Genomic DNA, 26,718 nt, shown 5'->3' with positions numbered 1-26,718 from the left:
CACTTTTCATTTTTCCCTGTACTACCATGCATAGATCTCCACCCCGACTGCGGAGTCACCCTTTGGTAAAGCATTGGGAAAATGAAAAAGAACATATTTAACTCAAAAATCACCCCTCTTATTCAAGCATGTGCTTCCTGTCAATACAGGTCTACCCCTGGGACTAATAGAGAGGATAGGACAGCACCACCCACATTCTCCAACCTCCCTTGGGTCTGGGGAGATGTGAGAGTGGCAGAAGAAGCCAGTTGAGAGATGGGATAGTGATGGTGGGTTTATTTCATACTCAGGGCTTCATTACAAGGCTGGTGGTCTTCAGACCGGCAGCCTCGTGGTGACGGTCAGGAACGCTGCTGCTGTGGCAGTCTGACTGCGACGTTACGACCCTGGACGTCAGACCACCAGGGTACCGCCACCTCCACCGGGATCGATAATCCTGATGGGCTGACTGTGGCGGAGGGCGGAATAAACCAGGGCAGCTCTGCATGCAGCGTTGCCCTGCTGATTACAACCTGGTTTTCCACCAGCCTTTTTATGGCGGTATCACCGTCATGAAAAGGCTGGCAGAAAACAGGTGCATGGGGCCACAGGGGGGGCCACTGCACTGCCTATGCATTTGGCATGGGCAGTGCAGGGGTCCCCCTGCCTAGAACCCTCACAATGCTCACTGTATGCAAAGCAGACAATGAGCATTGAAAGGGTGTTGGTGCACCCTGCGGTGGCAGCATTGCCGCCAGCTCAATTACAAGTCGGTGACAATGTTGCCACCACTTTCCCGCTGGGCTGATGGGCAAAAACCTTGGTTTCCACCCATCAGCCCAGCTGGAAAGTCATAATGTGTCCGGCGAGGAGGTAGCCAGCACAGCGGCAAACTCCCCATCAGAAGTTTTTCAAACGGGTCTTTCGGTCTTCCAAACTCCTAATTAGGCCCTCAGTCTTTTTTCTGGATCAAAAGACATCATTGGTGAAATGATTCCCAAGGCTTTGCTTGGATCGGCATGGGATGAGAAGATGAGGTGCTTGCAGTGTAATAAAGGGGCACAACTGGCATTAAAAGTGCACTTAATGTAAAATGTAAGGATATCCGCAGAGTTTGATGAATTATTTGAGTTTATTCTTCTTTTACTGAAGATATGGACTTTTACTATCTCCACCTGTAAGAACCAACACGCTGGCAATAGGTATAGCTCCAAATCCTTGACATTTCTATTTAATTTTACAATGGATAGTTGTCTGAAGAATCTGACGTTTCTGACACTGTTGTAATGATTTTGTAGGCTGGTCTCATCATGTCATTTCTGATTTAAAACTCTGAAGGGCATTTTCTGAGAAGCTACAGTTAGTATCTCGGGTCCTTTTAATCCTGCAATTAGGCAAGGAAGTTCAGACCCATACCTCTAATACCACCTGTTCACCATCAGGCAGATGTTTGAGGATAAGCATTATTTCTGGCTTTCAGGAATGACTGCTAAACTTTTTTTTTCCTTTGGTTTCCAAAATTACATGATCAACCAGACATCCAAATACGTTGATGCATCAACATTAAGCAAACAGAAAAAACATCAAATAGAGCACTCTACATCCTCATGGGTGTGTTGTCAAAAATAGCCTTCTCAGCACTAATAGTCACTTTTAATTCAACAGTAATACTGGCACAAGGAACGTTTTTCTTCCCGCTTCATGCATTAAGAGAAACAGTGCCCCCAGCTTGCCCCGTAGTGAGAAGTTCCTATTTGTGTACAGGTAAAATTCCTAACATTAAAGGATGACAGTCAAAAGCTTTTTCTAAACCAAACTATTACAGCATATATTGATAGTTTCCCTCAACAAACTCAAAGAGAACTGTTTTATCTGACTAATAACTATTTCCTCTGAACTACAGGAAAGCAGAGACTTTGCTTTTAAGGAAGCTTTCAGATGTGTGTTTCTACTTTGCCTCGACTTCAACAGATAATCATGGAGTGAGTCAGAGAGGACATATGGCCACATGAATATCTTGGAGCCAGAAACAATACCCCAGATTTGTGAGCAAAGGATTCCCAATATTTGTAATTGCTTGTTTAATGACCCATTCGGGGGAAGATCCAAGAAAAAGGAATTCATTTAGGCTTTGCCAGGAAGACCCATTAATAATAGATAAAAACTTAAATTCAAGTCAAGCCAGCACATGACAATGTTTTATAGAGTTGTCAATATTAAGGTGCCATTTTTCATTTAAAACTATGGTGGTCATTACAACCCCGGGGGACGGTGTTAAAGCGGTGGTAAAACCGCCAACAGGCCGGCGGTAAAAATATTGCAATTACGACCGTGGCGGAAACCTCCAACAAAGACAGCCACTTTAACACTCCGACTGCCACGGCGGTACAACCAAACAGCGCGGTGGTCACCGCAAACAGACAGGTGGGAGACAATGTACCGCCCACACTATTATGACTGGCCAATCCGCCACCTTTTCCGGGGCAGATTCACAGCGGATAAAAACACAGCGGAAACAGGAATTTCGAAGGGAAAATGCTCACCTCTACACACTCCACGAGGAACGAGGACACCATGGACACCATGGACCTGGAACTCCAAATTCTCCCTGCGATAGTCTTCCTGCTCCTCTACCAGGAGCACGAACGCCGGCGGCGAAGGCCACGGTGAGTACTGCACCTACGACACAGGGGAGGGGGGAGGCAAAAAACAGGGACACACACACGCAACACCCCCACCCTCACCCACTACAACACACACAAATGCATATCAATACATCAAAGTAACACCCCCCAAACCCCCCGGAAGAATGCAAAGACAATAGAAAATTAGTGTAACCATTGTAATATATTAAAAACAAGTAGGCAGAAATAGATATATACACCATGTACAAAATGAATACCAAGCATAGTAGTCCAGGTAGTGCACTAAGATAGTCCGTGGAACACTGGGACCACACGGTATGGGCGAGGCCCACACAAGATCCCCGACCATGACGGAGAGAACACTGCAGGGGCATCAGAGAGCAACTAAATAGGCACCTCAGGGGGAGGAAAAGGGGGGGCACCTCAGCCGGATGAGTGCACGACGCCAAATCCACGAGGGGGCCACATGCCCACTGTTCCATCCTGGGGAGTGCAAAGCCACAGTCTCTCAAGTCTCACAAGTGGGTGGTCTGCCCACTGTTCAATCCTGGGGAGTGCAAAGCCACAGTCTCATAAGTGGATGACAGTCTCCACTGGTTCTGGAGGGGGCATGGTGCCCAGAGTGCTTCATCCTGTTAAGGACAGAGTTAGTGGATGTCAGTCTCCACTGGTTCTGGAGGGGGCATGGTGCCCAGAGTGCTTCATCCTGTTAAGGACAGAGGTAGTGGATGTCAGTCTCCACTGGTTCTGGAGGGGGCATGGTGCCCAGAGCGCATCATTCACCCCTTGACGGACTCAGTTGTGTCAGTGCCCCTGCCACTCATGGGCTAGCGGTGCTTCAGATGGCGGTGCCCTGTTCAGCGGTGCTTCAGATGGCAGATTGCAGGGTCTCAGCTGCTGGCGATCCTTTATGTCCCAACGCGCCTTTTGCTGGCTGTCCTTCATGGCCCAACTGGGCTTGTGCTGGCAGTGGCCTCCTGGGCAGATGGGCTTGTGCTGGCGGTGGCCTCCTGGGCAGCTGGGCTTGTGTTGGCGGTGGCCTCCTGGCAGCTGGGCTGGTGCTGGCGGTGGCCTCCAGAACAGCTGGGCTTGTGCTGGCGGTGGCCTCCTGGGCAGATGGGCTGGTGCTGGCCTCCTGGGCAGTGGGGATGATGGCGGTCTTCTCTGCTGTGCTGCTCTTATCAGACTTGTTGGGTTTCTTGTGGCCCTACCCCACCTTGGAAGGTGTCACAGCTGACTCCACAATACCAATGGGACCCCTGGGAGTGGTTTTAGTGGCTGGAGTCTTCACCCTCTCCCGCCGGGCACTGGCCAACTTCTGATGCTTCACAGGTGGGGGACTGTCTGTGCTGTGGCTCCGTGCCACACTGGCTGCCCTGGTGGCCGGTGCACTCCAGATTCCAGTGACTACAGGCACCATTGGTCCTGGAGAGGTTGTGGCTGAGGTTCTAGTTCGGGACCTATGAGATGGATGGGGTGGGGGAGGTGGGAGGTGGGAAAGAGGTCAAGGTTGGACAGGAAAAGTTTTTTGGACACACTGGGACGGGTAGCTGGAGGGGGTTAGGGAGAGGAGGAAGAGGTGGTGGTTGTAGGAGGTGTTCGTTTGGTGACTTTGGGTGAAGGTGCATGCGCTGGAGGCTGTCGTGAGGTGGATGGCTGTTGGGTGGATTTTTGCCTGCGTTTGTGTATCTTGGGAGGGGGTGTCACAGACACACTGGGAGAGGACACAGGGGATGTGTGAATGGTAGTGGGGGTGGTGACTGCACGTGAGCGGGTGTGGTGGTGGGTGTGCTGGAGAGGGACGTAGTGGCTGTAGAGGTAGTGCATGCAGGTGTGAGTTTAGACGAGACTGGGAGGGAGGAGGGAGACAAGGAGGAGGGGGACACAGTGGAAGCAGTGGATTTTGGTGTGTCTGCATGTGTGTGATGCTTGCGTGAGTGCCTGTGGGATGTGTGGTGCTTATGTTTGCCTGAGCTTCCCTTGGGTGTTGAAGTGTGTGCATGTTGGTCTGTAGGTGTGCTTGGGATAGGCTGAGGTACAGGGGATTGGGTCAGGGTGGAGGAAGTTGGAGGGGGGAGGCTAGAGATGGGGACAATGGCTGCCATCAGTGCTGAGGCCAGAGTCTGAAAAGCTCGGTGAAGGGCCGCCTGACCAGAATGAATGGCCTCCAGGAATGCATTGGTTTGTTGCAACTGCCTCTCTACACCCTGGATGGCATTCAAAATGGTAGACTGCCCAACAGTGAGGGACCTGAGTAGGTCAATGGCCTCCTCATTAAGGGCAGCAGGGGTGACTGGGGTAGGGGCTGAGGTGCCTAGGGCGAAGGTGATGCCCACCCTCCTGGGTGAGCGGGCACGTGGCAAAGGCTGAGGGGCTGCTGGGAGGGCGGTGCTGGTAGGGGGGGTGGCGGCTGTACCTGTAGATGCGGGGGGCACAGATGTTGCCGCCATCACAAGGGAGCTCCCATCAGAGGATGAGTCCGTGTCGCTGGTGTCAACTCTTGTCCCCGTCGTGGAGCTCCCCTCGCCCTCCGTCCCACTGGTGAATTCAGACTCCGTAGTGTCGCCCTCCAGGGCCATGTGGGATGTGGCTCCGTTGCCATTGCTACTCCGCCTGATGATGCTTATTCACACAAGAACAGGGAGACCACAAAAAGGGGGGGGGAACGACAGAAGAAAGACATGTTGAGTGCATGCATTACCGCTACCGTTGGCGGACACGACAGACACAGAAGCCCCCTGCACTACGCCGTGCTCTTTGGCTCCACTGTTCAATTCCTTGGAAATGGCCTACAAGGCTATGGACGACATCTGCACACATAGATGACACAAGGGCATGACTAGCTGCACTTGGCACTATACAGAGGTGGGCTGGGGTGGCACATGGCCTGACATATGGAGGGGCCTTGCCTACGGAACTCGCCCTGGCCTAGGGAAATCCACAGCCCTCCTCCCCCACCCAGACACCTCCACTGTGCGCAAAGTCAGCAGAATGAGAGTGTACTCACCCCCTTGTGGCTGCTGTGATGCCCTCAAGCGCCCATCCAACTCCAGATAGGCCACCGTCAGGATCCTGAACATCAGGGGGTCATGGTGCGACGGGCACCCCTACCACGTTGGGAGGCCATCCCCAGCTAAGCCTCCGCCGTCTTCTTGCTCCAGCGGCAAACGTCCTCCCATCTTTTCTGGCAGTGGGTGCTCCGTCTGTGGTAGACCCCCGGGGTCCGGACGTCCTTGGCGATGGCACGCCAAATATCTTTCTTCTGGTGGGCGCTGACCTACATGAAATGTACAAGGCAAAAAGAGAAATTATTACCAACTGCACCGTCAAACTGATTGGCCCCCATCCCTACCCTTGCCATGTGGCACATGCATTCACTGTCTTTCATGCACGCATCACTCTCCCCCATTCCTTCTTACATCCAGCCCTCTCCACACAGGCATAGCCCATACAGCATGCTCCCAGTGTACTTACCTGTTTGTCTGGAGGACCGTAGAGTAGCGTGTACTGGGGAAGGACCCCATCCACAAGTTTCTCCAACTCCTCTGTGCTGAAGGCAGGGTCCCTTTCCCCAGACACTTGAGCCATTGTCTCTTCCAGACCGAGGTCACAGCAGCACTTGCAGTGTAGGTCCTCTCCTGTCGAAGATCAGGTATCAAGTGATTGAAGTGATAGAAAATGGCGGTCACGTCCGCGGCAGTGCCTACCGTCACCGCCGGCGTACACCGCCATTGGCTCCTGGGACCCATAGGGTCCAATGTTAACCAAATGCAGCATTGCGCTGGTGTCTTCGACCGCCTACCGCAACGGTGTACAACGCCAGCGCAGTTACCTCATATCCCCTTGTCCCACATTACAGGTCAGGCAGCTGCCATTTCAGGGGCCCACATGACTTCATTTCCAACTGCGTCACTCATACCTAGGCCTAGACTCAACACACATACAGGCCACCTTTTGTGTATGATATGTGTTCTGGGTAAACTGGGGGTACGTACCTCTGAGTTGTTTGACTCTGTGCTCGCTGTTGTCCTTCATAGGCACCATCCACTGGGACATGTGAGGAGATGGCGGCATCCTCCGGTGTACCGACCGTTGGTGGACCTATTGACAATGGAGGAGCGACATTTGATTATCACATACAGACTTGACCATGCCACAATCCAGGAACTGTGTACCCAGTTGGAGCCAGACCTGATGTCAGCAATCTGCCATCCCACAGGAATCCCCCCTCAAGTGCAGGTGCTGTCAGTGCTCCATTTCCTTGCAAGTGGTTCCTTTCAGACAACAGTGGCCATGGCATCAGGGATGTCCCAGCCTATGTTTTCCAACGTATTGTCCAGAGTGTTGTCTGCCCTCCTGAAACACATGCGCAGCTACATTGTTTTCCCTCAGGTGGAGGATTTGCCTACAGTGAAAGGGGATTTCTATGCCCTGGGACACATCCCCAACATCATAGGTGCCATTGATGGGACACATGTGGCTTTGGTACCCCCCCCACAGGAGTGAACAGGTGTATGGAAACTGGAAGAGTTATCATTCTATGAATGTACAGATGGTATGTTTGGCAGACCAGTACATCTCCCATGTGAATGCCAAGTTCCCTGGCTCAGTGCATGACACCTACATCTTGCGGAATAGCAGCATCCCGTATGTGATGGGTCAACTCCAGAGGCACTGTGTGTGGCTATTAGATGAGCACCTGGAAGCAAGTCAGTGGGAATGGTTCTCTGGGTCTGGGGATATCCCTCCAGGTTAGTGTGTGTCTAACAGTTGTCCCTCACCATTTGCAGGTGACTCTGGTTACCCCAACCTGTCATGGCTACTGACCCCAGTGAGGAATCCCATGACAAGGGCAGAGGAACGCTACAATGAGGCCCATGGGCGAACTAGGAGGGTGATCGAGGGGACCTTCGGCCTCCTGAAGGCCAGGTTCAGGTGCCTCCACATGACAGGTGGATCCCTATTCTACTCACCAAAGAAGGTGTGCCAGATCATCGTGACCTGCTGTATGCTTCATAACTTGGCTTTGCGACGACAGGTGCCTTTTCTGCAGGAGAATGGTCCAGATGGCGGTGTTGTTGCAGCTATGGAGCCTGTGGACCGTAAAGACGAGGAAGCAGGGGAAGAAGACAATGACAACAGGGACTCAGTGATCCAGCAATATTTCCAGTGAGACACAGGTAAGAATACAAACCTACCTACTACATGTACTTTAACACTACTACCTCTCTAATGTGTGTCGTTTTCACCCAGTGTATGGTCACTGAGTTGTCACTTTCCCTTATGATTTCACAGATGTGGGTCCGACTGTGTGACATCGGCTTAGATTCCTCATGGACTAGAGCTATGTGACATAGGTATGTTGACATTAAACTTGAAAGAACATTTTGTCACTGTAATTGCTAATACACTATTTCGAAATCACAGACAGACTCCAGATTGTTTTGTGCTTTAAGTGTGTTTATTTAAGTGCTCAATATTGGAGGGGGTAGTGACATGGTGAGGGGTGATTGCAGAGGAATGTCCATGGCAGAGTCCAGTCTATTAGTCTCTCAGGTGCATTGCCTATAGGGGCATAGGAAGTGGAGCTGGGGCAGTTTCAGTACGGACAGGGTGACAAAGTGGGACAGTAGGATGACAATCAGCGTGGTCTCATTTCTTGGCGGGGGTCTTGGCATTGTTCTCTGTCTTTGTCCTGGATCTCAGGGACCGTTTGCGGGTTGGTTCTCCCTCTGCAGGGGGTGGGGTGCTGGTGTGGTGGTCCTGTGGCGGTGCCTCCTGTCCACTAGCGCCGGCGGAGGTGGTGGGCAGTTCATCATCCATGCTAGTGTCAGGGTCCCCTTGTAGTGCCACAGTGTCCGTCCTGGTACTGAGTACTTCTTTCAGCACCCCTACGATGGTGCCCAGGGTGGAGCTGATGGTTCTGAGTTCCTCCCTGAAGCCCATATACTGTTCCTCCTGCAGGCGCTGGGTCTCCTGAAACTTGGCCAGTACCGTTGCCATCGTCTCCTGGGAGTGGTGGTAGGCTCCCATGATGGAGGAGAGGGCCTCGTGGGGAGTGGGTTCCCTGGGCCTGTCCGCCCCCTGTCGCACAGCAGCTCTCCCAGTTCCCCTGTGTTCCTGGGCCTCCGTCCCCTGGACCGTGTGCCCACTACCACTGCCCACAGGTCCCTGTTGTTGTTGGGGTGGTGGGTTATCCTGGGTTCCCTGCAGTGGTGGACACAGAGCTGATTGACGTGTCCTGGGGATGGAGGTGTGGGCCCGCTGGGTGGGTGCTGTGCTGGTGTTTCCAGAGGGTGGAAGGTCTGTAGTGGCCTGTGACTGGGTGATGGGAACCGACTGTCCCAAGGTCCCCGATGGGCTGGGCTGGTCATCTAGATCCAGTTGGACAGAGGTGCTGTCATCACTGTGGGCCTCTTCTGTTAGTGGTGTGGACATGAGTGGACCCTCCTGTCCGGTGACGTTGGGTAGGGGTCCTGCAGGGGTATAAAAGGATGGTTATTACATCTGTGTGTGTCATGGTGTGCAATGAGTGGGTGACCGTGTACCCCAGTGCTTGCATTCCTGTGTGAGACCTTGTGTGAGGATGGTTTAGGGGGTTGTATGGGTATGTGCAGTGGGCATGCTTTAGTGATGGGTGTCCATGCTTTGTAGTTGCATGCAGGGCTTGGTAATGGGATGGGTGGTTTGTGATATTGGGACATATGTGAGGAGTTGGGGTGCTGGGGGTGAAGGTGAGGGTGGGGGTATGTGATAGCATGCAGGTAGGGTGGGGGTTGTAATAGTTAAGATTTGACTTACCAGAGTCCATTCCTCCACCTACTCCTGCGATGCCCTAAGGATGCAGAATCCCCAAGACCTGCTCCTCCCATGTTGTTAGTTGTGGGTGAGGAGGTGGGGGTCCGCCGCCAGTCTGCTGAACCGCCAGGTGGTGTCTTGAGACCATGGAACTCACCTTCCCCCGTAGGTCGTTCCACCTCTTCCTGATGTCCTCCCGATTTCTTGGGTGCTGTCCCACTGCGTTGACACTGTCCACTAATCTTCGCCATAGCTCCATCTTCCTTGCAATGGAGGTGTGCTGCACCTGTGATCCGAATAGCTGTCGCTCTACCCGGACAATTTCCTCCACCATGACCCTGAGTTCCTCCTCCGAGAACCTGGGGTGTTTCTGCTGTGCCATGGGGTGGTCTAGGTGATGTGTGGGGTGGAGTGTGTGGTGATATGTGTGCTGATATGTAGTGGTGTGTTGTGTGAGGTGCGTGGAAGTTCTGTGGGTGATGGTGTTGTGTGCCTGTGGTTGCTATTGTTCTTGCTGGTGCTCTCTCTCTGGCCTTCTGTCTGAATTTTTTGCCGTGGGGGTTTGTGGGTATTGTGGGTGTGTGTTTTATAGTGGTGTGGGTGTATGGGAGTGGTGTGTGTATGTGTATCACGTGTGTGTATTTGGAATTGTCCAATGTGGTTGTGTTTTGTAGAAGTGTGTGTATTTTGAGCGCGGCGGTATGTACCACCAATGGAATACCGCGGTTGAAAGACCGCCACGTGGATTCGTGTGTCGTGATAGTGTGGGTGTATTCCTGTTGCCGTGAGGGTGGAGGTTTGGTTATCACCAGTTTATCACTGACCTTTGGTGTGGCGGACTTGTGTGGGTGTCTAAATTTTGGCGGATTCTGAGCTGTGGGTCGTAATAGCTGTGGCGGAATTCTGCGGCCATGGCAGTGTGCTGGCGATCTTTGCATGGCGGTAAGCGGCATTTACCGCCAATATTGTAATGAGTGTGTGGGAGTGGTGTGTCCACCACTACAGGGAACCCAGGCTAACCCGCCACCCCAACAACACCAGGGCCCTGGGGGCAGTGGCAGTGAGCACACCATTCAGGGGACAGAGGCCCAGGAACACAGGGGAACTGGGCGGGCTGCTGTGCGACAGGGGGAGGACAGGCCCAGGGAACCCACTCTCCACGAGGCCATCTCCAACATCATGGGAGCCCACCCCCATTCCCAGGAGACAATGGAAACGGTACTGGCCAAGTTTCAGGAGACCCAGCGGCTGCAGGAGGAACAGTATTTGGGGTTCAGGGAGGAACTCAAATCCATCAATACCACCCTGGGCACCATTGTAGGGGTGCAGAAGGAACTCGTCAACAGGAGGGACACTGTGGCACAACAAGGGGCCCCTGTCACTAGCCTGGATGATGAGCTGCCCACCACCTCCGCCGGCGCTAGTGGACAGGAAGCACCGCCACAGGACCACGACACCAGCACCCCAACCCCTGCAGATGGAGAACCACCCCACAAACGGTCCCTGAGATCCAGGACAAAGACAGAGAACAATGCCAAGACCCCCGCCAAAAAATGAGACCACCCTGATTGTCATCCTTCTGTCCCACTTTGTTACCCTGTCCATCCATCAACTGCCCCAGCTCCACTTCCTATGCCCCTTTGGACAATGCACCTGTGAGACTAATAGACTGGACTCTGCCATGGACATTCCTCCACCATCACCCCTGACCCTTCTACACCACCCTCCAATATTTAGCACTTAAATAAACACCCTTAAAGCACAAAACAATCTGGAGTCAGTCTGTGCTTTCGAAAATTTGTATTTGCAATAACTGTGGAAAATTGATATATCCATTGTATTGTCAACATACCTATGTCACACAGCACTAGTCCGTGCGGAAACAAAGCAGATGTCAACAGTGGGACCCACATCTGTGAAATTGAAAGGGAAAGTGACAACTCAGGGTCCATACACTGGGTGAAAGTGACAGACAGATGAAAGGTAGAACAAGGGTATCAGATGTAGCAGGCAATGATGTCTTCTTACCTGTGTCTCACTGGAAGCATTGATGAATCACCTTGTTTCTGTTGTCGATATCCTCTTCTTCTGCTTCCTCATCTTCACTGTCCACAGACTCCACAGCTGCCACAACACGTCCATCTGGACCATCCTCCTGCAGAAAAGGCACCTGTCGTCGCAAAGCCAAGTTGGGAAGCATACAGCAGGCCACGATGATCTGGCACACCTTCTTTGGTGAGTAGAATAGGGAACCACCTGTCATATGGAGGCACCGGAACATGGCCTTCAGGAGGACAAAGGTCCTCTCTACAACCCTCCTAGTTTGCCCATGGGCCTCATTGTAGCGTTCCTCTGCCCTTGTCCTGGGATTCCTCACTGGGGTCAGTAGCCATGACAGGTTGGGGTAACCAGAGTCACCTACAAATGGCGAGGAACAACTGTTAGACACACACTAACTCTTAGGGACATCCCCATACCCAGATACCGAGTCACACTGTATAAGGTCCATGTCCTCACCTAATAGCCACACACGGTGCCTCGGGAGTTCACATAAGGGATGCTGCTATTCCTCAGAATGTAACCGTCATGCACTGAGCCAGGAAACTTGGCATTCACATGGGAGATGTCCTGGTTGGCCAAACACACCATCTGCACATTCATAGAAAGGTAACTCTTCTAGTTTCTGTACACCTGTTTACTCCTCTGGGGGGGACCAAGGCCACATGTGTCCCATCAATGGCACATATGATGTTGGGGATATGTCCCAGGGCATAGAAATCACCTTTCACTGTAGGCAAATCATCCACCTGAGGGAAAACGATGTAGCTGCACATGTGTTTCATCAGGGCAGACAACACTCTGGACAACACGTTTGAGAACATAGGCTGGGACATCCCTGATGCAATGGCCACTGTTGTTTGAAAAGACCCACTGGTACACTGACAGCACCTGCACTATAGGGGGGATTTCTGTGGGATGACGGATAGCTGACATCAGGTCTGGCTCCAACTGTGCCCACAGTTCCTGGATTGTGGCACGGTCCAGTCTGTAGGTGACAATTACATGTCGCTCTTCCATTGTCGACAGGTCCACCAGCGGTCTGTACACCGGAGGATGCCGCCATCTCCTCAGCTGCCCCAGCGGACGTGATCTATGGAGTAGAACAGTAAGCAGAGAGTCAGCCAACACTGAGGTACGAGAACACAACTTAATTTCAAATTTTTTTTAATACGCTATGTGCCTGTATTAGTGTGTATGCAAGGCCTAGATATGTGTGACGCATTTAAAATTAATGCCATGTGGCCTCCTGAAATGGCGGCTGCCTGACCTGTAATTTGGGACCAGGGGATATGAGGTAACTGCGCTGGCGTTGTACACCGTCGCGGTAGGCGGTCGAAGACTGCGGCGCAATCCTGCATTGGTTAACATTGGACCCTATGGGTCCCAGGAGCCAATAATGATGTACGCCGGCGGTGATGGTACGCACCGCTGCGGACTTCACCGCCATTTTCTCTCTGTTCACTCACTTGATACCTGATCTTCGACAGGAGAGGACCTACACTGCAAGTGCTGCTGTGACCTCAGTCTGGAAGAGACAATGGCTCATGTGTCTGGGGAAAGGGCCCCTGCCTTCACCACGGAGGAGTTTTAGAAACTAGTGGATGGGGTCCTCCCCCAGTACACCCTACTCTACGGTCCTCCAGACAAACAGGTAAGTACACTGTGAGCATGCCGAATGGGCAATGTCTGTGTGGAGTGGTGTTGATGGAAGATGGGGGGGGGGGTAATAAGGCATGCACGAAACGACGATGAGTGCATGTGCGTCATGGCAAGGGGAGGTATGCAGGCCAGTGACTGTGAAGGTGCGGACGATTATATCTTCTACTTTTCCCCTATACTATTCCTGTAGGTCAGCACCCACCAGAAGAAGGATATTTGGCGTGCCTTCGCCAAGGAAGTCCGGACCCTGGGGGTCCACCACAGATGGAGCACCCACTGCCGGAAAAGATGGGAGGACATTTCCCGCTGGAGCACGCAGACAGCGGAGGCCCAGCTGAGGATGACCTCCGAACGTGGGAGGGGTGCCCATCGCACCATGACCCCCCTGATGTTCCCGATCCTGGCAGTGGCATATCCGGAGTTGGATGGGCGCTTGAGGGCATCACTGCAGCCACGAGTTGGTGAGTACACTCTCATTCAGCTGATTCAGTGCGAATTGGAGGTGTGTGGGTGGGCTCCCTGTTCTTGTGTGCATTAGCATCATCAGGTGGAGGAGCAGTGGCACCGGAGCAGGAGGGAGCTGCATCCCACATGGCCCTGGAGGGCGAGGGGAGCTCCACGGCGGGGACAGGAGCTGAGACCAGTGACAAGGACTCCTCCTCTGATGGGAGCTCCCTTGCGGTGGCGGGCCCCTCTATGCCCACCGCATCTACGGGTACAGCCGCCAACCCTCCTACCAGCACCACCCTCCCATCAGCCCCTCAGCATGTGCCCCGTGGCCGCTCACCCATGAGGGTGGGCAATTCCTTTGCCCCAGGCACCTCAGCCCTGCCCCTGTCAGCCCTGCTGCCCTCAGTGAGGAGGCCATTGACCTCCTCAGGTCCCTCACTGTTGGGCAGTCAACCATTTTGAATGCTATCCAGGGTATAGAGAGGCAGTTGCAACAGACCAATGCATACCTTGAGGGCATTCATTCTGGTCAGGCAACCCAACAGCCAGCTTTTCAGACTCTGGCCTCAGCACTGATGGCAGCCATTGTCCCTGTGCCCAGCCTCCCCCCTCCAACTTCCTCCACCCAGACCCAAACACCTGTACCTCATCCTATCCCAAGCACACCATCAGATCAGCATGCACCTACCTCAACTCACAAAGGAAGCTCTGGCAAACAGAAGCACCACACATCCCACAGGCACTCATACAAGCATCATACCCATGCACACATACCAACATCCACAGCCTCCACTGTGCCCTGTCTCGTCTTCACTCACACCTGCATGCACTACATCTTCAGCCACTACGTCCATCACCAGCACACCCATCACCACACCCGCTCACTTGCACTCACCACCCGCACTACCATTCACACATCCCCTGTGTCCTCTCCCAGTGTGTCTGTGAGCCCACCTCCCAAGGTACCCAAATGCAGCCACACACCCACCCAACAGCCATCCACCTCACAACAGCCTCCATCCCATGCACCTTCAACCAAAGTCAGCAAACATACACCTCCTACAACCACTACCTCCTCCTCCAATCCCAAACCCCCCTCCATCTACCCGTACCAGTGTGTCCAAAAAACTTTTCCTGTCCAACCTTGACCTCTTTCCCTCACCTCCCCCACCCCTTCAGTCCCCTAGGGCCCACCTTTCCAGGTTCCAACCCAGCCTCTCAGCCACAACATCAGCAGGAACAGTGGTACGAGCAGTAACCGGCTTCTGGAGTGCGCCAAGCAGCACGGCAGCCAGTGTGCCAAGGAGCCAGACCACGGACAGTATCCCACCTCAGAAGCATAAAAAGTTGGCCACTGCCCGGTGGGAGAAAGGCAAAACATCTACCACCAAAGGCTCTCCCAGGAGTACAGTTGGGAGTGGGAAGACAGCTTCGACACCATCCAAGGTGGGGAAGGCGCACAGAAAGACAGGCAAGTCGCCGAAAACCTGCACGGCGGACAAGACCGCCACCAGAACCGCTGCCAAGGACACCGCCACCACAAGCACCGCTTCACAGAACACCGCTGCCACCAGCACCGCTGCCAAGGACACCGCCGCCACAAGCACCGCTTCACAAGACACAGCTGCCACCAGCACCACTGCCAAGGACACCACCGCCACCAGCACCGATGCCAAGGATACCGCCGCCACCAGCACCGCTTCTCAGGACACCGCCACCACCAGCACCGCTGCCAAGGACACTGCCGCCACAAGCACCGCTGCCAAGGACACCGCCGCCACCAGCACTGCTTCACAGGACAGCGCCACCACCAGCACCGCTGGCAAGGACACCGCCGCCACATGCACCACTGCCAAGGACACCGCCGCCACAAGCACCGCTTCACAGGACACCACGGCCACCAGTACCGCTACCGAGGACTCCGCTGCCACAAGCACCACTGTCAAGGACACCGCCGCCACAAGCACCATTTCACAGGACACCGCCACCACCAGCACCGCTGCCAAGGACACCGCCGCCACAAGAACAACTTCACAGGACACCGCCGCCACCAGCATCGCTGCCAAGGACACCGCCGCCACCAGCACCGCAGGCCAATGAGCACCGACAGCTCTGATGCAACTGAGGCCGCCACGAGCAGGAATAAGCACTCTGGGCACAAAGCCCCCTCCAGAAAGCCCCCTCCAGAAGCAGTGGAGAAAGGCATCCACTACCTCTGTCCTTGGCAGGATGAAACACTCTGGGTACTAAGCCCGCTCCAGAACCAGTGGAGAAAGACATCCACTACCTCTGTCCGTGGCAGGGTGAAGCACTCTAGGCACAAAACCCCATCCAGAACCTGTGGAAACTGTTATCCACTAGAGAGACTGTGGCTTTGCACTCCCAAGGATATAGCAGTGGGCAAACCACCCACTGGAGAGACTTGTGAGACTGTGGCTTTGCACTCCCCAGAATAGAGCAGTGGGCAAACCACCCACTGGAGAGACTTGTGAGACTGTGGCTTTGCACTCCCCAGGATATGGGAGTGGGCAAACCACCCACTGGAGAGACTTATGAGACTGTTCATTTGCACTCCCCAGGATAAAGCATTGGGCAAACCACCCACTGGAGAGACTTGTGAGACTGTGGATTTGCACTCCCCAGGATAAAGCAGTGGGCAAACCACCCACTGGAGAGACTTGTGAGACTGTGGCTTTGCACTTACCAGGATACAGCAGTGGGCATGGAGCCCCCTCGTGGATATGGCGTTGTGCACTCATCCGGCTGAGGTGCCCCCTTTTCCTTCCCCCTGAGGTGCCTGTTGTATTTCTATCTGATGCCCCTGCAGTGTTCTCTCCGTTTTGATTAGGTATCTTGTGTGGGCCTCACCCATGCATTTTGGGCCCAGTGGTCCACGGACTTTTATGGTGCAAAACCTTGGACTTGTATTCTTGGTGTATATATTTGTTTATAGTGTACATATATTTTTTGAGTACTGGATTTTAATAGATTACAATCGTTCAACTCATTTCCTTTTGTCTTTGCATTCTTCCGGGGGAGTTGGGGGGTGTAACTGTAATGTATCATGATGTATTAGTGTGTGTGTTGTGGTGGGTGAGGGTAGGGGTGGGGGTGTTGCGTGTGCGTGTCACTCTTTTTTCCCTCCCCCCTCCCCTGTGTCGTAGGTGCAGTACTCACAGTGGTCTTTGCCACTGGCGTTCGTGCTCCTGGTAGAGGAGCAGGAAGACAAAGGCAGGGAGTATCTGGAGTTCTGGTTCCATGGCATCCTGGTTCCTCGTGGGGTGTGTAGAGGTGAGCGTTTTCCATTCCAAGTCCTGTTTCCGCCGTGTTTTTGTTTGTGGTGAATCCGCCCCGGAAAAGATTGGACTGTTGTAATACTGTGGGCGGTACATTGTGTTCCACCTGTCTGTTGGCGGTTACCGTCGCGGGTTTGTTTGTACCGCTGTGGCGGTTGGAGTGTTAAAGTGGCTGTCTATGTTGGCAATTTCTGCCACAGTCGTGATTCCATTTTTTTTACCGCCGCTTTAGCACCGACCTCCAGGGGTGTAATGATCACCAATGTAACGCCCGCCGTATTTCAAGGCACCAATCCGCCAGCTTTCCCGGGGCGGTACCAATGACATCAAAAGCAAGGCAGAAACTGAACAACGAAGGGGAACTACTCACCTCTTGATACTCCACGAAGAACCAAGACGCCATGGAGCCCGAATTGTAGATCCTCCCCAAGTTGGTGTATCTACTAATACACCACGTGGTAGAAAGAAGGCGGCGGTGGCGACGACGGTGAGTACTGCACCTAGCACACAGGGGAGGGGAGGAGGGAAAAGAGAGTGGCTAACACACGCGGCACGCAACACCCCGACCCCCCACCCTCACCCACAACACCATACACACAAACATATCCAACAACAATACAGATACACCCCGTCACCCCCTGGAAGAACGCAAGGACAAAAGGAAATGAGTCTAGCCAGTGTTATATTGGAACATTAAGATATATCAAGAGAAAAGCAAATAATCAGTATATACAAATATTTACAATATGTACACAAGGCTGTACACTGTCCTTGTAAATGTCCGTGGACCAGTGGTCCCAAAAAGCATTGGCGAAGCCCATACATGACACCTGCCTCAAAACGGAGAGAACACTGCAGGGGCATCAGGTCGAAAAAACACAGGCACCTCAGGGGGAAGGGGAGGGGGGCACCTCAGCCGGAAGATAGTACAACACCACTGCTCCTCGAGGGGGCTCCATGCCCACAGCTTGGTCCTGGGGAGTGCAAAGCTACAGTCTCTCAAGTGGGTGACATGTTCCACTGGTTCTGTAGGGGCCTTTGTGCCCAGAATGCTTCATCCTGCCAAGGATAGGATGAGTGGATGTATCTCTCCACTGGTTCTGGAGGGGGCTTTGTGCCCAGAGTGCCTCATCCTGCCAAGGATAGGGTGAGTGGATGTATCTCTTCACTGGTTCTGGTGGGGGCTTTGTGCCCTGAGTGCTTCATCCTGCCAAGGATAGGGTGAGTGGATGTATCGCTCCACTGTTTCTGGAGGGGGCTTTGTGCCCATAGTGCTTCATCCTGCCAAGGATTGGGTGAGTGGATGTATCTCTCCACTGGTTCTGGAGAGGGCTTTGTACCCAGAGTGCTTCATCCTGCCAAGGATTGGGTGAGTGGATGTATCTCTCAACTGGTTCTGGAGGGGGCTTTGTGCCCAGGATGGTTCATCCTGCCAAGGTTAGGGTGAGTGGTTGTATCTCTCCACTGGTTCTGGAGGGGGCTTCGTGCCCAGCGATGCTGCACCTGGGGTGTGGCAGTTAACATCCTCTCACCTGGATGTCTGAGCCACGCAATGTACCTGGAACAGGTAGCATGATACTACATGGAGGCAGAGCCACACTCCATCCTGCGGCGACTTAGGCTGCCAACTGCTGGTCGTGCCGGTGCTGGAGGTGGTGCCTCAAGTGGCGTGTCCAGGGTCCAGGACGTTGCCTGTAGCCTTGGATGGCTGCCCAATGGTGATGCTGCTGACGTCCGACAGAGTGGTACCGGTTTGGCACGTGGTGCTGCAGATTGTGGTGCAGGTGGTGGTGGCTGTGGCGGTGATGCTGCCGGTGCTGGCCGTGGTGCAAGTGTCTGTTGCGGTGGAGGGAGACACCATACTGTCTCCGGCAGCCTCGGATGGCTGATCCTTGGGGAGGATGCTGCAGACTGACATTGTAAAAACAACAGATGATGGGCAGAATGCAGAACAAATCAAACATTCACCCCCAGTCACAGATCTGGATTTAATCCATCAGTTTTTTTGCTTGCCATGCCATTCCAGTTTAGACCCAACCATATGCAAATCAGTCTTGACCCTGCTCCCCATGGGAACAGTCCAGCCCGAACTGCCAGGCCAGGTCTTCCCTGGACCAGAAACAAGCATCCTGGGACCGGTTTCAGGGTATTACCTTTCATCAGCCAGGCTAGCTTGAATCTGGTGGCATAGCAAGCAAGGGACCCACGTCTGGGCATACCCTTCCCACTTGGGGGCGACAACTGACATTGTGGTAGCGGCGGTGCAGGTGGAGGTGCAGGTGGTGGTTGTTGCGGCGGTGGTGACTGTGGAACAGGTCGCTGGCATCCCTGATGAAATGGTGGTCACCAGGCCCTCACCAGGAGGCATCATGCCCTGAGGTGACTTGCCCTTTGTCTTGAGGCCCTTCCCCACCTTGGCAGTCGCTGCTGGGACCTTGGCACTGTCCTCTCTGTGTTTGGGCGGGGCCTTGCTGGGTGGTTGGTGTGACTTTCCCCTGCTGGAAGCCGGCCCCTTTTTGACCTTTGCAGGTGGCACAATAGGGTGTTTCTTCCCATCTGGAGGTGGCACACTTGCAGCTCTGACAGGTGCCCCCTTCGATCCATCCCGACTTGCACGGATCACAGCAGATGCAGATGTGGTGGCTGAGGTGCTAGGCTGGGATCTAGACATCCTGGCCCTAGGGGACGGAAGGGGGAAGGTGTAGGGAAGAGGTTCAGGTTTGCTAGGAAAAGTTTTTTTAGACACACTGGGACGGGAAGATGGAGGGGGTGTGGGAGTGGAGGAAGAGGTAGTGGTTGTAGGAGGTGTACGTCTGCCGGGTTTGGGTGAAGGTGCATGGGTTGGAGGCTGTTGTGAGGTGGATGGCTGTTGAGTGGGTGTGTGCCTGCGTTTGTGTACTTTGGGAGGAGGGCTCACAGTCACACTGGGAGAGGACACAGGGGATGTGTGAATGGTAGTGGTGGTGGTGATTGCACGTGAGCGGTGTGTTGTGATGGGCGTGCTGGTGATGGAGGGGGTGTGGGTGTGGAGGAACAGGTAGTGGTTGTAGGAGGTGTACGTCTTCCGAGTTTGGGTGAAGGTGCATGGGTTGGAGGCTGTTGTGAGGTGGATGGCTGTTGAGTGGGTGTGTGCCTGCGTTTGTGTACTTTGGGAGGAGGGCTCACAGTCACACTGGGAGAGGACACAGGGGACGTGTGAATGGTAGTGGGGGTGGTGATTGCACGTGAGCGGTGTGTTGTGATGGGCATGCTGGTGATGGAGGCAGTGGCTGATGATGTAGTGCATGCAGGTGTGAGTGGAGACGAGACTGCAAGGGAGGTGCAGGACGTGGAGGGGGGACACAGTGAAGGAAGTGGATGTTGGTATGTGTGCATGGGTATGGAGCTTGTGTGAGTGCCTGTGGGATGTGTGGTGCTTATGTTTTCCTGAGCCACTTTTGTCTGTTGATGTGTGTGCATGCTGGTCTGATGGTGTGCTTGGGATAGGCTGAGGTAGAGGTGATTTGGTCTGGGTAGTGGAAGTTGGAGGGGGAGGCTGGACACAGGGACAATGGCTGCCATCAGTGCTGAGGCCAGAGCCTGAAATGCTCTCTGTTGGGCCGCCACACCAGAATGAATGCCCTCCAGGTATGCATTTGTTTGCTGCTAATGCCTCTCGACACCCTGGATGGCATTCAGAATGGTTGGCTGCCCAACAGTGAGGGATCGCAGGAGGTCAATAGCCTCCTCACTGAGGGCGGCAGGGCTGATTGGGGCAGGGCCTGAGATGCCAACCTTCTGGGTGAGCAGGCACGTGAAACACGCTGAGGGGCTGCTGGGGGGACTGTTGATGGGGGGGTGGTGGATGTAGCTGTTGTTGGGGTAAGCACAGAGGTGTCCGCCACCGCCAGGGAGCTTCCATCAGTGGAGGAGTCACTGTTGCTGGTATCCCCTCCTGTCCCCGTCGTAGAGCTCCCCTCGCCCTCCGTCACACTGGTGCCTTCACCCTCCGTGGATTCACCCTCCTGGGCCATGTGGAATGCAGCTCCCTCCGTCGTCGGTGCCTCTGCTCCTCTGCCAGATGATGCTAATGCACACAAGGACAGGGTGACAAAACAAGAAGGGGGGAAGAGACAGAGGACACACATGGTTAATGCCAGCAACACCACTACCGTTGGCGGACACAACAAACACAGAGCTGCCCTGTGCACTAGGCCTTGCCCAACCAGTCACTATGGTAGTCACCACCCCATGGGGTACAATGCCTAACACCAACATATACACACCTGACACCCACAGGACCCTGCACACTAGTAGCTGTCCAATGTTACCATTGAGTTAGGGGTGCTTCTGAGCCTGCAAACAAGGGAGCTACCCTGGCATGACCGCCCTGGTCTAGGGGCACCCACAGCCCACACCCCACCCTGATCCCTGTTAAATCGCACAAAGCCAGCTTTATGACACTGTACTCACCCCCTTGTCGCTGCTGTGATGCCCCAAGCACCCATCCAACTCTGGATAGGCCACTGCCAGGATGCGGAAAATCAGGAGGGTCCTGGTGCGACGGGCACCCCTTCCACATTGGAAGGCCAGGCCAGCCCCAGCTGACCCTCCGCTGTCTTCTTGCTCCAACAGCACAGATCCTCCCATTTCTTGCGGCAGTGGGTGCTTCATCTGTGATAGACCCCCGGGGTCGGCACTTCGTTGGCGATGGCACGCTAAATACAAATCTTTTGGTGGGCACTGACCTAGTGGAAAAGTACAGGAGGAAAGGAAATTACTCACCCATACGGACCGTCATACTCATTGCCCTCCAGTTCCAACCCATGCCCTGACGCACATACACTGACCATCCTCACATGCAGCCCTCAGCCCCCCCAACATGTGGCTTCGATCCACACCACTCCAAACAGGTATTACCCATGCATCATGTACTCACCTGTTTGTCTGGAGGACCGTAGAGTAATGTGTACTGGGGGAGGACCCCATCCACCATTTGGTCCAACTCCTCTGCAGTGAAGGCAGGGGCCCTTTCCCCAGACACATGAGCCATTGTCTCTTCCAGACTCAGGTCACAGCAGCACTTGCAGTGTAGGTCCTCTCCTGTTGATGGTCAGGTATCAAGTGAGTGAACAGATAGAAAATGGAGATCACGTCCGCGGCGGTGCGTACAATCACCGCCGGCATACATGTCCATTGGCTCCTGGAACCCATAGGGCCCAGTGACAACCAATGCTGAGTTGCGCGGTGGTCTTCGCCTACCGCGACGCTGCACAACGCCAGCGCAGTTACCTCATTTCCCCTTGTCCCTCGTCACAAGTCAGGCAGCCTCCATTTCAGGGGTGCACATGGCATGGCACCTAACTGCGTCACAGCACATATTGGCACATATATGGACTAACTATTTCACACACGGATTTACTAACATTACTGCAGACACAGTTGTGCTACCTATGTGATAAATGACCCTCTGCTCACTGTTCTCCTTCATAGGCTACAACCGCTGGGGCAGATGATGAGATGGCAGCAACCTCCGGTGTACAGACCCCTGGTGGACTTGTCGACAATGGAAGACAGACACGTCATAATCACCTACAGACTTGATCGTGCCACAATCCAAAAACTGTGTGCCCAATTGGAGCCAGACTTAGGCCCTCATTCCGACCCTGGCGGTTTGAAACCGCCAGGGTGGAGGGCAGAGGAAGCACCGCCAACAGGCTGGCGCTGCTTCCCGGGCCATTCTGACTGTGGCGGTAAAGCCGCAGTCAGAAAAGGGGAACCGGCGGTTTCCCGCCGGTTTACCCCTGGCCCAGGGAATCCTCCATGCCGCCATCGGGATTCCGACCCCCTTCCCGCCAGCCTGTTTCTGGCGGTTTACACCGCCAGAACCAGGCTGGCGGGAATGGGTGTCATGGGGCCCCTGGGGGCCCCTGCACTGCCCATGCCACTGGCATGGGCAGTGCAGGGGCCCCCTAACAGGGCCCCACAAAGATTTTCAGTGTCTACAAAGCAGACACTGAAAATCGCGACGGGTGCCACTGCACCCGTCGCACCCCTGCAAATCCGCCGGCTCCATTCGGAGCAAGCTTGCTCTTTGCAGGGGCTTTCCCGCAGGGCCGCCGGGCGATCTTTTGGAGATCGCCCGCCGGCCCAGCGGGAAAGTTAGAATGACCGCCGCGGTCATTTGACCGTGGTGCGGTCTTTTGGCGGTTTCCGCCCGGCGGGCGGCGCCCGCCGCCCGCCGGGGTCAGAATGACCCCCTTTATGTCATCCATCGACCAGCCCACAGATATACCCCCTTTAGTGCAGGTCCTGTCAGTGCTCCATTTCCTGGCAAGTGGCTCCTTGCAAACTACAGTGGCCATGGCATCTGGGATGTCTCAGCCAATGTTTTCTAATGTGATGACCTGAGTTTTGCCTGCCCTGCTGAAACACATGCGCAGCTACATCGTGTTCCCTCAGGTGGAGGATTTGGCCACAGTGAAAGCTGACTTCTATGCCCTGGGGCATATCCCCAACATCATTGGTGCCATTGGTGGTACACATGTGGCATTTGTCCCTCCCGCAGAAATGAACAAGTGTACAGAAATAGAAAAAGCTACCATTCGATGAATGTGCAAATTGTGTGTTTGGTGGACCAGTACATCTCCCATGTGAATGTCAAGTATCCTGGCTCTGTGCATGACGCAGATATCTTTCGGAACAGCAGTATCCCTTATGTGATGGGCCAACTCCAGAAGCACTGGGTGTGGCTAATAGGTGAGCCCAAAGACCCCACATAGTATGAGTAGGTGTCTGGGTATGGGGTAGTCCCTAAGGGTTATTGTGTGTCTAACAGGTATCCCTCGACATTTGCAGGTGACTCTGGTTACCCCAACATTTCATGGCTACTGACTCCAGTGAGGAATGCCAGGACAAGGGCAGAGGACCGCTACAATGAGGCACATGGCCGAACTAGGTGTATTATTGAGAGGACGTTCGACCTTCTGAAGGCCACATTCCGGTGTCTCCATCTAACAGGTGGCTCCCTATACTACTCACCGAAGAAAGTGTGCCAGATAATCGTGGCATGCTGCAGGTTGCACAACCTGGCATTGAGACGCCAGGTGCCTTTTCTGCATGAGGATGAGCCTGGTGATGGTCTTTTGGCAGTGGGGGAGCCTATGGACAGTGAGGAAGAGGAGGCAGAGGAAGAAGATATTGACAACAGAACGAACATCATCATGCAGTACTTCCAGTGACACACAGGTAAGTGAGTGTAACTCCTACTCACATTTCAGAATACTGTAGGACATTGTACATGTCAGCCTCTTCACCTCTGGATTTACTTTTTGCAGATCTGGGTACCAAATTCTGCCTTCTGCTATATGTACTACTGGCCAACAACTGTCATACATTGGTATGAGTAAATGAACATTTACATTGCTATTTGCTGCTAATGTTGTCATAATACATTTGTGTAAGATCAGACTGACTACAGATTGGTTTGTGATTAAAGGGTGTTTATTTAGGGGCTAATGAGTATAGGGGCATGTGCAAGGGGCTGGGGTGATGGCGGAGAAAGGTCCATAGTAGAGTCTAGTCTCTTGCTATCACAGGTGCATTGTCCAATGGGGCATAGGAAGGGGAGTGATGACAGTTCAAGTTGGACAGGGTGACATAGTGGGACAGAAGGGTGACAATCAGGAGAGCCTTATTTACTGCCGGGGGTCTTGGCAACATTATCTGTCTTCTGCCTTGATACCAGGGACCGTTTGCGGTGTGGTTCTACTTCTGCAAGGGGTGGGGTGCTGGTGGCCTGTTGTTCCTGTGGCAATGCCTCCTGTCCACTAGCGCCGGCGGAGGTGGAAGGCTGTTCCTTGCTTTGGCTAGTGTCAGGGGCCCTTTGTTGTGCCACTGCCTCCCTCATAGTCTTGCCCATGTCAGCCAGCACCCCTGCTATGGTGACCAGGATGGTGTAGATTTTGGTGAGGTCATCCCTGATCCCCATATAGTGTCCCTCCTGTAGCCGCTGGGTCTCCTGAAACTTAGCCAGTCATGTGCCCATAGTCTCCTGGGAATAATGGTATGCTCCCATAATGTTGGAGAGTACCTCCTAGGGAGTCGGTTTCCTGGGCCTGTCCTCCCCCGGTTGCACAGCAGTCCTCCCAGCTTCCCTGTTGTCTGTGCCTCTGTCCCCTTAACCGTGTGCCCACTGCCACTGACCCCGGTCCCTGATTGTCCTAGGTTAGTGGGTTTGCCTGGGGTCCCTGTAGTGGTGGACACACTGCTGATTGCTGTGTCCTGGGGACAGTGGCATGGGTCCACTGGGTGGGTGCTGTGGTGGTGTTTTCTGAGGGAGGAGGTTCAGTGGTGGTTTGGGACTGTGGCAGGGGGTACCGACTGTCCAGAGGTCCCTGATGGGCCAGGCTGGTCATATTGATCCAGGCGTGCAGAGCTGCTGTTGTCACTGTGGGCCTCTTCTGTGGGGGGACTAGATATGGCTGGCACCTCCTGTCCGGTGACGTTGGGTAGGTGTCCTGTTGGGGTATAAATGCATTGTTATTGTATCTGTGTGTGCCATCTTGTGCAGTGGATTTGTTTCCCTTCACTACTGTGCTTGCATTATCGCCTTGGTCCTTGTGTGAGTAGTGACTGTGTGCCCTGGGTGAGTCTCTCCCTTGGAAGTGCTGTGGTGATGGGTGTCCATGCAGGTCTGTGATGGGTGCCCATGCATTGGTGTTGCGTGCAGGGCTTGGTACTGGGATGTGTGGGTTGTGATAGTGGGGTATATGTGAGTTGGTGGAGGGATGGGGTAAGGAAAGGGGTAGGAGTTTGTGATGGCATGCATGTAGGGTGAAGGGGATATGAAAGTAAAGATATGACTTACCAGAGTCCAGTCCTCGTGCTACTCCTGCGAGGCCCTCAGGATGCATGATCACCAAGACTTGATTCTCCCATGTTGTTAGTTGTGGGGGAGGAGGTGGGGTCAACCGCCAGTCCTCTGTACGGCTACCTGGTGTCTGGATACCACGGAACATACCTTCCCCAGTAGGTCATTTCACCTCTTCCTGATGTCATCCCGTGTTCTTGGATGCTGTCCCACTGCATTGACCCTGTCGACAATTCTCCACCATAGCTCCATCTTCCTGGCAATGGAGGTCTGCTGCACCTGTGATCCGAATAGCTGTGGCTCTACCCAGATGATTTCCTTCACCATGACCCTGAGCTCCTCCTCAGAAAACCTGGGGTGTCTTTGAGATGCCATGGTGTGGTGTGGGTGATGTGTGAAGTGATGGTTGATGTGATGTGTGGGGTGATGTGTTGGGGTGTGTGGTGTGAGGTGCGTGGATGGTGTATGAGTGGTGGTGTTGTGTGCCTCTGGATGCTGGTGTTGTTGTAGCTTTTCTGTCTCTCTGCTTCTTCCAAAAACGTCATTGTAAGGGGTTGTGGGCAATGTGGGTGTGTGTTTTATAGTGGTGTGAGTGTATGGGTGTGGTGTGTGTATGTGTGTCAGGTGTGTGTATTTTGAATTGTCCAATGTGGTGTAGTTTTGTAAGTGAGTGTGTATTTTGAGCACAGCGGTGTGTTACACCAATGGTTTGCCGCGGTTGAAAGACCGCTGCGTTGATTAGTTGGTCGTGATAGTGTGGGCGTATTCCTGTTGGCGTAACAGTGTGAGTTTTGGTACCGCCAGTTTATCACTGACCTTTGGTATGGCTGACTTGTGTGGGTGTCTGTATAGTGGAGGATTTCTAACTGTGGTCATAATACCCGTAGCGGATTTCTGCTGCGGACACGGAAATAGGCGCCCATCGGCACGGCGGTCAGTGGGATTTACCTCCAGGGTTGTAATGAGGGCCTATACATAG

This window comes from Pleurodeles waltl, chromosome 5 (assembly GCF_031143425.1).
Source record: "Pleurodeles waltl isolate 20211129_DDA chromosome 5, aPleWal1.hap1.20221129, whole genome shotgun sequence".
In the NCBI taxonomy this organism is placed as follows: Eukaryota; Metazoa; Chordata; class Amphibia; order Caudata; family Salamandridae; genus Pleurodeles; species Pleurodeles waltl.
The sequence above is the reverse complement of the archived record's forward strand: the minus strand, read 5'-3'. Positions refer to the sequence as shown.